This window comes from Lonchura striata, chromosome 8, assembly GCF_046129695.1.
Source record: "Lonchura striata isolate bLonStr1 chromosome 8, bLonStr1.mat, whole genome shotgun sequence".
Taxonomy (NCBI): Eukaryota; Metazoa; Chordata; class Aves; order Passeriformes; family Estrildidae; genus Lonchura; species Lonchura striata.
In genome coordinates this window covers 28493931-28505538 of record NC_134610.1, presented here as the reverse complement: position 1 = coordinate 28505538, position 11608 = coordinate 28493931, and the positions used below count along the sequence as shown (strand labels likewise).

At 36.1% G+C, this 11608-nt stretch overlaps 1 long non-coding RNA gene across 1 annotated transcript; it reads right to left on the bottom strand.

The window, feature by feature from the left end:
- Window positions 1-182: 182 nt before the first annotated feature.
- LOC116183853 (uncharacterized) lies at window positions 183-2334 on the bottom strand. The gene is made up of 3 exons (XR_004148545.2): window positions 2259-2334; window positions 1191-1255; window positions 183-199 (listed from the first exon to the last, which is right to left on the bottom strand). It is a non-coding gene; the product is annotated as an uncharacterized LOC116183853 (long non-coding RNA).
- Window positions 2335-11608: the final 9274 nt, after the last annotated feature.

The following is an 11608-nucleotide window of genomic DNA, read 5'->3' as shown; positions in this document are numbered from 1 at the left end:
GCTCACAGACTGCAGTAGCTGAAGAGCACGCATTTGTCAATAGACAGAATAATGCTCATTGCAGCAGGACACCACATTCCATCGGCAGAAACGGTGACAGTGAAGAGACTTTGGAATTGTCAGCTAACAGGTAAAAAGTCAAAGCAGTAAAATTTTGCTGTGAAGGTTTCCATTTGGCATGGAGTTCTGAAGTCAATGCCTAAAAAAGACCAAAAAAAATACGAATAGTGAGACTAATATTTCTGTATTATATATGCAACCAAGGTATGATCCAAACCAAGACAAGAAAACACTGGCTGAACCTCTGTTCCCATAAAACAGTTCTGAACACTGACAAGCACTGCCATGACCATTCTGAATTATGCAGGACAAAACTTCCACCAGTCATTTTCTCACTGCTGCTGTGACTTACAGGAGAGCATCCCTTCTGAATTCCCTTTTCATTTTATTTTATGCACACAAAATACAGATTCTGTGCTGATTCTATTTTTCCTGATATAATAACTCAGCAAAAAGAGAATTTAGTATTAAAATTTGAATGCAATCTTTATTATGGTTCATATTAAGAATAAAGCTTTGATTTTGATTATAAACAGACAAGTGTTAAGCAGGCCAAGAACAGGACAGAGCTGGAAATCCAAAGCTGAATATTGATTACAAATTAACCACTTTAAGATACTGAGTAAATCACCAAAATGCTTTGATTTAAATCTTATTGAAATTCTCAGCTATTTATAAACCAGAAGAAAACAGTATTTCCCATGAATGTAAAAGATAATGTATGCTTTCTTAGTGCAATAACTTATGCCTAAATTAATTTTCTTAATATACATATATCACAAGAAACCATTAATTAATCTCAATTTGTAATCTTACTCTTTTCAATTCCTTCCATAAAACCTGCATCCCCTATTATCTACATTTTCAGAATTCTCCTCCATATGACAGAGGGGAGAAAAAAGAAAAAAATCATGGTCTGTTTACTCCTCCTCACAAGTACCATGTGTTATTTTATCCAAGTAGTAACGACCTCATAAATCTCTGCCTCAAGAATTTTAAACCCCACTTCAGGCAAGGGTTAAGGTACTACATTTTTAATTCCTTCTGAGAAAGAGGTTACTTTTATACTTCAGTCAGAATCTTTCTTGGTTACACATAACAACATTAGAGGACAAGGCACCCTCTTTTACCTTCATCAGCAGAATCTTTCAGTCTTTGAAGTAGTTCTGAAAGGATTTTTTCTTTTCTTCATAATCTGCAAATGCAGAAGCAATAGGATCTGAGTAGAGCCTTGGTCCTTCATTGTTCACAGTGAAAGTAGCTGGGAACTTTCTGAGATCGAGACCCCTGCCCGAGAAGTAAGCCTGGAGTGTTCTGAAAAACTGAACAGACCATGGATGTGAAAATAAATAGAGCATGACCCATGGAGATTAATTATTTCTACTGACACATTAGCTGTAGTATTTATTCTTCTGTGGGATGAAATCCTCTATTCTGATCATAACCTGATACAGTGCAGGTAACCTAATTCAGACATGCCCACTCCATCCATGGCTTGTGCATCTGATGTCAGAAGAGCAGCAACAGTGTCCTGCTCATTTGTGCTCCCCACTGAACCACAGGGGCTGTGAGATAACTGCACCCTTGTAAAACAGGCACAGGCAAAGCCCTGCTGAGAGCAAACAGGACACTTCTGTAAACATTTTGGTCAGAGTCAGCAACAACGGGCAAATGAATTGAACTGTCCCCTTACAATCACTTCCAGGGGGAAATTAAAGCTTCTTAAAACACTGAGGAAATATTACAAAGAAATGATTCCTTTCCTTCACAAATTCTTTTTAAGATTGTGTAAATGTTCTCTGAGTGGTATTTTCATAGCTGTCAGATGCAGACTTATTTGTACTTCCATGAGATGAAGTAACATGCAATCAGAGCACACATTGGAAAGAAACACGGTAATCATTCCTCTTCTGTTTCATAAAACAAGTGGCTGTATAATCAAAATAATTTCTTAAAAATGAAAGCTGCTGGATGGAGATATAAGCATGTTTTATGCACTACTGTGCTCTGAGAATGTCTCTTCAGTGAAGGGGTACATCTTGACTGAGAAATTGTTATTGACCATACAAAGTGCACTGCTCCTAATTTTACATCTAATGGGCCCCACTTGCCTTTAAATTTAGACGATAAGGAGTCTCTTAATGGAAAACAAAAAACCACACAGAACTTCAGCTTTCTTTCTTGAAACATTTCCTTACCAGGTCCCTGTTTCTGGGGTTATCAAGAGGCTTCCATTTATCTTCTGGCTGGAAAGAAGCACCCTTTGCCAATCCTCTCACAGCCAATACCATGTACAGACCCAGGAGCAGCACTTTCCACATGCTGGAGATGAACAGAGTGTCTGTAAGAAGGGCAAACAGACATACTACTTAAATCCTACAGAGCTGTCACTGATCATGTGAATCCAAGGAAAGTCTGCCCACTGCAGATTACATCCATGTGCTATCAACTCTTTGTTTTCATAGTCCTAAGGTACTTAGAAGAAAAAATTATTCTAAACAAGTGTTTCCCACACCAAAGCTATTTCTAGACACTGGACTCTCTTCTGAGGGACCAGTAGAATACTCAGCACAACATATTACATTTGTAAGTTTACATTTATTACATAAAGCCATTTTCAGTGGCTAATACAGCACCAGAACTCTATGTACTCCAAGGAGAATGCAAAAATATGGCCCAAGATCCAGACAGCTCAGTTTTTTAAAACTGCATTACATTTTACTACATATAATAGTAAGTGCAATGGTATTTAATACAGCCTGGTCTAACATACTAGAGATCCATTTCACAACTTGACTCGGGGAGAAAAGGAATTCTCCCTCTCTTTAAAATAGAGCTTACCAGGGAATTTGGCTTTGGCTTGCCCCTTCTTGGTTGGTCTCCTAGTAATCTGTGAACAACCTGATCTCTGCACTTATATTTCTAGTAGAATGTAGGTGGGTGTCAATGACGTTAGCAGGAGTTCAAAAATACAGTAATGATTCCATTTCCAACCACGACATAAAGACCCTTGAGAATTTCATCCTTGATACTCTTCAGACCTGTTGCTATCGAACAGTGCAGTACAAATTCCTCCCAAGCCATATTGCAGAAAATTGGTAGTAGGCATACAGGAAGTTTAAAACAATTCCCAGGAGAAATGGCACAGCTTTATCAAAATATTATTTTTAGTTAAAAGTAATTAGCCATATCTCTAGCCTGGTGACTAATGGTTTTCAAGCAAATGAGATATGGATCCCTCTCTTGATGCTGGAAAAAGAGAGGGAAAAGTCCAAAATCATAACATTTTAATGGAAGCATTGCTTTCCTTCCCTGATTTTATCAGCAGTTAATATCCGCCTGTCACATTAGAAACTGAGACAAGGGCTGCAAGGAGGACTCTGCTAATTTACGTTGGCCTTAGTGCATAGCGTTCTTCATATCAAAGCTGCTCATATTTTTTTATTTCACTGCACTCTCTCTCTGCTATGCAGATGATACATGGTTTAATATCACATAAAAAATATATCCCTAAATAGACATGTTAAAATTAAAAATATTTGACCATCACCTTACTCCAGAGTGTAGATGTTTATGTCTGACTAGAAGCTTTACATTTTTCTTTGGTTTAAATTTTGAAAGCAAAATAAAAATCTGCCACAACCCTTCCAGGAAGGTGATGTTTTGGACATCCAAACATCATTAGCAACACAGTAAACAAAATCCCAGCAGTGTTAATTCTCGTGACTATAGTAGTATGTAAAAAAATCAAGATAATTTATCCAGCTTGTTTATTATTCTGCGTATTTGGATTTTAAAAAAAATCATTACCACAAAAAAGAAAACCCATCAAGCCCCATCAATTATGTTTCATAACACTCAACTTCCAGATAGTGATCTCATCAAGAACAGAGCAGTAGCACCAGAATAACTTGAAAAAGGCAAGTCCCAGCATAAGGGAACTCTCTTTGTTGGTCTTCTAGGTAGATACTTATTTCAGCTAGAAGTAGAAATATGCTCCTGTAGAGAAAATGACAGAAAGGGGAAAGACAAGACTGACAGTTTGATTTACAAGATTTACAGTTAGAATTTAGTTCCTTCTTTAGTTTTGGAAAGAGGACGAGGGAAAAAAAAAAAGCCAGAAGAGCTGGCTGTTTTCTTCTACCTCTTTCCCCCCTCAGTTAATTTATTGCTTTGATTTCTTTACAAAGAACTGGGGAAATGCAGTATATTCAACTTGTAAAACATACTGAAGCCACCTGCAAGTATGAAACAAGCTTTATTAGTGGAGGAACTCAGGCAATTTGGGTGACTGATGAAGCATGCAGATATGTAAGAGACTCAATTAGCATGTATGTTCTGTGAGCTGTCTAAAAGAAAAATCCTTACATGTTTGTATTGTTGCTTCCTGTGAGCTGAAGCTCTGAGCAACTATTGGAGCTAAAAAGTCTGTTTAGACCTAGAGCTCATTTTAATGTGTGGGTTGGTCTTTTTTTAGTAATTTCAATTATTTCCTTCAGAGAAAGTCAAATATAAGCAGAACACAGTCATATTAAAATAATATTAGTATACTTACACTGACTGAATTGAATTGCATCCTCACTTTTGAGGACAGTAGCTAAGTTTAATAAATGCTGTCAAAGCTAGATGTCAGGGTGCTGCCTTTATGCCTTTTATATAGCCTTTATGGCACAGGAAGTAATGTTCATGTATGTTTGAATTAAATTGCCATGAAGATGAAAATGCTGATAGCATTGCTTGCTAAGTTCCGTGCAATTCACCTCTAAAATATAATAATATGAAATATACTAATTTAGCTGAGAACAAGTTTTATACATATGATGCTCTATATAAACTGTATGATTGAGCAAACACTTTGATTTTATTGAATTTCCTATTCATGAAGACTAAGGTGCTGGAGTTAAGATGCTGAGCCAAGCTTCATCCTATCTATCAAACTCTCTTTCTTGCATTGAGGTGTGAAAGAAGCACCTTTTAAAGCACTGCTCCAACCACAAGGCTTTTTGTTTACTACTTTATTTTCTGCTTAGAATCCCAAGTATTACAAGTCAGAAGGAAAAGCACCAAACTGCTCCACACGAGTACCTGAGCCAAGACTAAAGGCAAACATTGCTCACAACACTCATCAGCGTGTTTGTACAACAGCAGTACAGGTAACACAACACATCACAGAGCAGCATTGGCAAGTGGCACTTCTTGTGAATTACAACCATTTGTACCAATGCAAGCATGTTGGAATACCATACAAAAATATTCAGAAGAGGGGGTTTGCTATACAATGTACTTAAAGTCATGCACACTACAGTAAAAAAAAATAGACCACAAAAAAAAAAAAAAAAAAAAAAAAAAAAAAAAAAAAAAAAATTTAAGTACACTCTGCAGCCAGGGAAACCACCAAACAAAACAGGAACATCCCAGAGTAGCTTGCAATCAAGTTGCCCTCAACTACAACAAAAAAGTATCTAAATGCAGTTTTTAAAGGCAATGACATTTCACCTTCAGCAATTACATCATCATCTGAAAATACCTCTTCTCCAAGGTCTTCTCAGCATCTCACAAGACAGGGACTTTGCCAAAATTTATGATATATGACATGATCTGTAAGAACTTAAGTTATAAACATTTTTATAAGCACAATAATTTGCTATAGCATTATTCAAACATTTATAGATACGATCCTGCCAGCATCTCTAAAAACCTGTAAATACTAAGTTCATGTCCATCAGATTTATGGTAGTACATAAGAACTGAAAACAGAGGAAGAGTTAAAAACTTCTACGACAGACTGCTTGAGAAATTATAAGGTTTTCCTCAAAGTTTTAAGTCCTTTTACAACCAACAAATCCTTCCATCCCCACTAATCACCCAAACCCGGTATTTTGGCCAACATTATTCTGTCTTCGTGCTTGAAAAAAACAATTAAAAGGTCAGTAGGGAATCAAGTTACACAGTTTATCTCGAGTTATCATCATACATAAAGGCCTTAAAGGTAGTTCTACCTTCTTAAGGGTTTCAGTACTAGAGTTCCAGTGGCTAGAAAATCACCAATGGCTAGGAGTGCTGAAACATCACAAAATAAAAAGTGAGGTGACTGGAATGAGTTTAAGCAGCAGGGAAGACACAAGGATTGTGTGTTCCATGTTGTGCTCAGCAGCAGCACTGTGGCACCCAAACTGAAGCTGGAGCTCAATGAAAGGAAATTTTTTATAATTTTGCTGTTGTGTATTGCTTCAAACCAGCTCTGTGACCAGCTGATGGGCAGTTGTTTGTGTGCATGTAATAAAAGATCCCCAGTAAATAAAATACCCCCAGTACAACAATAAACTCTGAGATAGCATCACTTTCCAAGGTTCAGTGCTCTGAGGTGCTAATGTGAGGGGGGGGGGGGTGGAAGTCAGAATTTGGAGGGTTTGTTCACAACACACAAAGAATCCTCTAGAGACAAGAAAAGCCACCAGTGGCTTTTCCTGAGCTCTTTGTATTAAAAAATATACTAACGAAATCCTTCTACTATACTAGAACAAGATTTTAAGATCGTAAGTATTTCTAGTTTTCTTTAATGAGTTAGGATAAAAAAAAAAAGTGTAATTCTTTTTCTCCAAAAAGGGGAATCTACATGTGAATTTTCAAGGATTTACATGTGAATGTTTATCCTAAAAAGTAAAATTTAGTATTCAAAATTTCTAGAGCCTTAACACAATCAACCAACCTGCCTCTGTCTAGTTTTCTTCTCACACTGGTGAAGATTTTGCTATTTAATGGCTTAAATACAGTATTTTGCTTAAACTAAAATAAACTAAAATTAAGAGGATTTTTTTTTTTTTTGAGGACTAAAGAGCAAAACGTTTGAAAATAATTAGACACACAGACTTCAAAGCTGAGACAGATATCTGCAACTAGTTTTCCTTATTTTTCTTTTGGTCACAACAGAAAGGCTTGAAAAATTCAGGTCAGCTATAGCTTTCTGACTTTGGTTGGTGTGATTCCAAACAAAAAATATGTGGTACTTGTCCTAAATCTTCATTTCTCTAATTGTAAAATGGGCTCAAAACAATTTAAAGCATTTACCCCAAAATCAAGTTTCAGTATAATCCACACAAATATTTTTGGTCAACTTCAAAAATCAAATATAAGGCTATTGAAGTCCACAGGCTACAGTTAGAGTGTATTTCATTTACTGGTTTAAGGCACAGTATATATATACACTTTTTTTTTTCCTCTAGAAAGCTACAAGTTAAAGTCACAGTGAGGAATTTCAGTTTTGGTCTGGCACTCTAATTTTATGTGTCCTGTCTACTACCTGTAGACTTCTGTGAAGTATTCCAGCTGTCAGGTGCTGCAGTCTCAAATCCTGTTTCCAAAATCAGAGTGGAGTAGGTGGAAAATACTGAAACCTGAATTGATCCTAAAATAGTGCACTTAGCCTTTTGTAAAAATAAACATCAACACATTTGCACATTCAATACTTAGATATACCCTGAAATTATTTAAGTTGGGGGGAAAAAATAGTCTTGGCTGGTATTTCAACAAACAGAATGAGTCTACAGGACACAGCTGCTGCACTTCCAGGTCAGTCCCAGTTCCCACTGCTGTGGGAACATTCTGCTTGGCACTACAGGGCAGGGACCCTGCAAAGCAGACAGAGCTGCATTGCAAGGAGGACCTGCAATGATGTGCCACAAGTAACAAATATGATGATGTTCACCACTCCTTGTTTTTAGAGACAGTCAGCTCTGACACCACACAGTCCTACAGAATCCAGAGCACAAGCTGCCAATAACTGTAGAGAGGCAATGCTTACAAGGTTTGTTTACAACACCATGAATAGCAAAATCTATCTACATTTAAGAATGCAGAAAGCAACTTTAAATCTTAAGAAAATAAAGTCAAAATATCACAGCTCACATTTTCATCCTACAAGGCACTAAGCACATATTTGAGGCAGTTATGTGCTTAGACACCTGAAAAATTGAGGGCTGGGCAGATTTGCTTAAGTACGAGCTATGGAATTTTCTCTCTAAATGCTTAAAATTCATTCTTAAAGCAGCAGTGTCTATTAATAAGACAAAGTGCATACTTTTTACTTGATTTTGAGGATAGATGAGCTGATTAAAAGCTTTGGACACATTCTCCCATAAATAAAAATATACATCAGAAAGTATAGTCTTTACAAAAGGTTTTCAAATTTTTTAAGACTTTATGGATTCTAATATTCCAGTTTGAAGTTCTGGCTCTAAAAAAAAGGTAGTAATTGTACTTTAATAAAAAATGGGCTAGTTTTGAATTGTCCTTCATTGTCACACATTTCCTAGAGGCTATACAACAGCAATTTGCAGCTTTGGTGACAAAAGTATGTCTCCCCTAAAGGAACAGTGATGAAAATTTTATATTTTACAGTGCTAAATGCTTACAAAAGCTATACTGATTATCTCCTAGAAAACAAAGAGATGCAGAAAGTCAAAGCTGTAAATTGAGAAACATTTACCATGAAAACATTAAATGGATAATAAGCACTAAGAATTCAGTCTACTTTACAACTAACAATTTTCTAATACCTTAGTGACTTAGAACAACAGCACAATTTTGTACAGACTCTACAACCACTTCCAAAAACATTTTCATAGCTCAGACTATTAAAGGTCAGTATATGGCTGGTTTTGTCTCAGTATAAATATAACAAAAGTCTAAACACACTCAGCCCTATATTGGAATAACTTGATTCAAATTAAAGTTTCTCAAATGTTTACATTTATTAATGGCTACATAACAGACTTTGTTCTGTGCTGTCAGATGGATCAGACTTATCAGATTTCAGAAGAACACCAAGCGAGTTCATCACTTGTTACTGGCACACACATGGAAAATAGGATGTATCAAACACTGACATATGGAATGCTTTTGAGGTTAAATGTCAATACAGTTTATTTTATTAATCACTGACTTTAAAGTTAGTCCAATTAGGTTATAGATGAAAAATTCACTTAGACATACCAGCAGTCTCTATGCCTTTTACAATGCATTAGTACTGCACCGCTTACAGTTTTGTCATTATTCATCTATTTGTTTTGAAACATAGCAAATTAATATTAAGGAATGATTTGCTACATAAATTAGCTTACTCAAAACCAAAATCAGGGCAGAACTCTAAATGTCAGAAATAATATTAACTTAAATTCCAGTTACTGCAGGTTTCTTGGAAATAAAACATACGAAGAAACCCCCCATCAAAACCCCCAAACCAATCATTGTTCAACAGGTTGCTGAAATGTGACCCACTGCAACTTTTAAATCACAACTAAGAAGATTAGCTTTGGACAACACTAATTTACTCAGTTTCAAGGTACACTTGGTAATTCCAATGAAGATGTGAATTTTTCCTTATCAGACACATAGAGACTTTCTATGAAGTGTTAGCTACACATGTCATTGCAGCATGATGAGACTGTGAGGAACACGTTTGATAACATCAAGCAGAAAAGATTATAGACTTCCAGAGTAATTTCAGGGTGTAAAGCTATCACCAAAAGCTTCTCATTAAATCTCTCCCTGTCAAAGAAAGTTTCTGCTGTTCCAAAAGTTAGTGGCATTTAGTATTTTAAGTTCTTACCCTGTTTCCTCATTGTTTCTGATAGCTTATTTAAAAAATGATATTAGATCCACATAAATAGTTCTTATTTTGAATGCATCCTGAGGTCTAAATCCTTACAATTTGTACCCTGATCTCCTCCCACATAGTCTAGATAATCTAAAATTTGAAGACTAAAGTGGAATTGTAACGTAATTAAAAGTAGTAAGAGACATTATAATGTATTTGCCAAAAGCTGTTTTATAAATGCAGCCCACTCATAATAAAGGATATTTCAGTAATATTTACATATCATTGTATATGCAATTAACAGTATATATATATATTGGGTTATCCTGTGTTTCTGCTGAAATGATAACAGTGGCAGAACTACACATTCACCTAAGAGAAGCTTCTTGTCCAAAAGTAACAACAAACAAGCGTTGTATTTTACCTGAAAAACCATCTCAGACTGTTACAAAATCTAGTTCTTTTCAGAATGACAAGGAGGATAATTCATCCTCTCTTAGAATGGGATGAATTCTAAGACTTGTTCCAATCCTATTACCATCCATTTATTGTATGGCAAATCTAATTGGGATTAGACTCCTAATCTGCCAAACAGCTGAAGTTGTCCAGTCCAGGATCACTGCGTGATCCAGACACACATCCTGACAACAGTTTAAATCCATTAAATGGCACACAAGGCATTTCAATTCCAAATAGGAGTTAGACTTCCCCTCCTTTCCTCAGTAAAGCTAAACAATCTCTGAGAAAAGGGAGTGTTGAGGGAGATGTGAAAAACTCTTGTCATCTGGGATCTCAGACTCAGGATTATACCTATTCCTACTTCCAACTTGAAAATCAGGCAGGAAAATACACAAGATACTGGAACCCAATTTATGAAGAGTGCTAACAATCATCAATAGAACTCCAGCCAAAAAAAAAAAAAAAAAAAAAATTGGTATTATCCTATGCTGCTGTAATTCAGTAGGTTTCACTTTATGGAATATTTTGAAAGCTATCAAATATACAAATATCGAGTCTGTTTCATTTCCAACAGATCCAACAAATGGATTTATGCAGAAAGAGCCTGTTAAGGTGGGGAAACAACATCCGAAGTAAAACAGAGTAATAAGCCAAATGGACCACGAAAGTCAAGGAAAACTATCTTCCACAGAAATCAGATTCTGCGTATTTCACAGCCCTTTGCCAGCCCTAAAGCAGTTCTGCCACCATCTTTCATTCACAGCCACTTGCAAGTGCAACAACTCTATTCTTCTATGTCTGAGCAGCAATTTCTCATTTAACCAACTGGTGCATTTAGCTACAAGTACATTAAGTCACACAAATTATCTTATATACATATACTGTAGCATACATTTGATTAGAAAATATCAAGATATAATCTATTCAAATAACTTTTCTGATTTACAAACACTATATATAATCTAACTTTCTATTTTGAAAAGGTTAAGACTAGAATACCAGCACATAGATTACTGATAACAGTGACAGTGGTTTGGCTAACTACAATAGCTTTACTCAGTTACAGCACTTTTAATGACTTACTAATAAGTTGAACTGCTGGCATGGATATAAGCAAACAAAACACACGTGGCTTTCTTCATGTTTGTCCTTCATTTTGGAAAGTCACTGTGTGAATTAAGTCTTTCCAGCCAGCTCAAAGGAATTGACCCTAACAACACATTAGAAATAACTGAGGCACTTTAGGCAAGATTATTAAGATATGATGGAATTAATGGGTCAGGCTGGCTGTACTACTGTAACAAGAGTATACTTGATTGACTGTGAGCAGCAGATTTCCTCTTGGTATTCCTATAAGATGATTGAGCTGGTCTAGTACTTCCAGATGAAGGTAACAGGCATCTCAGACATAGCAGAGACAGCTAACACAGAAGCAAGTAGTAAGCTCATCTCTACACAGAATCAATACATCATTTCAACCTAAGGACTGCTGAG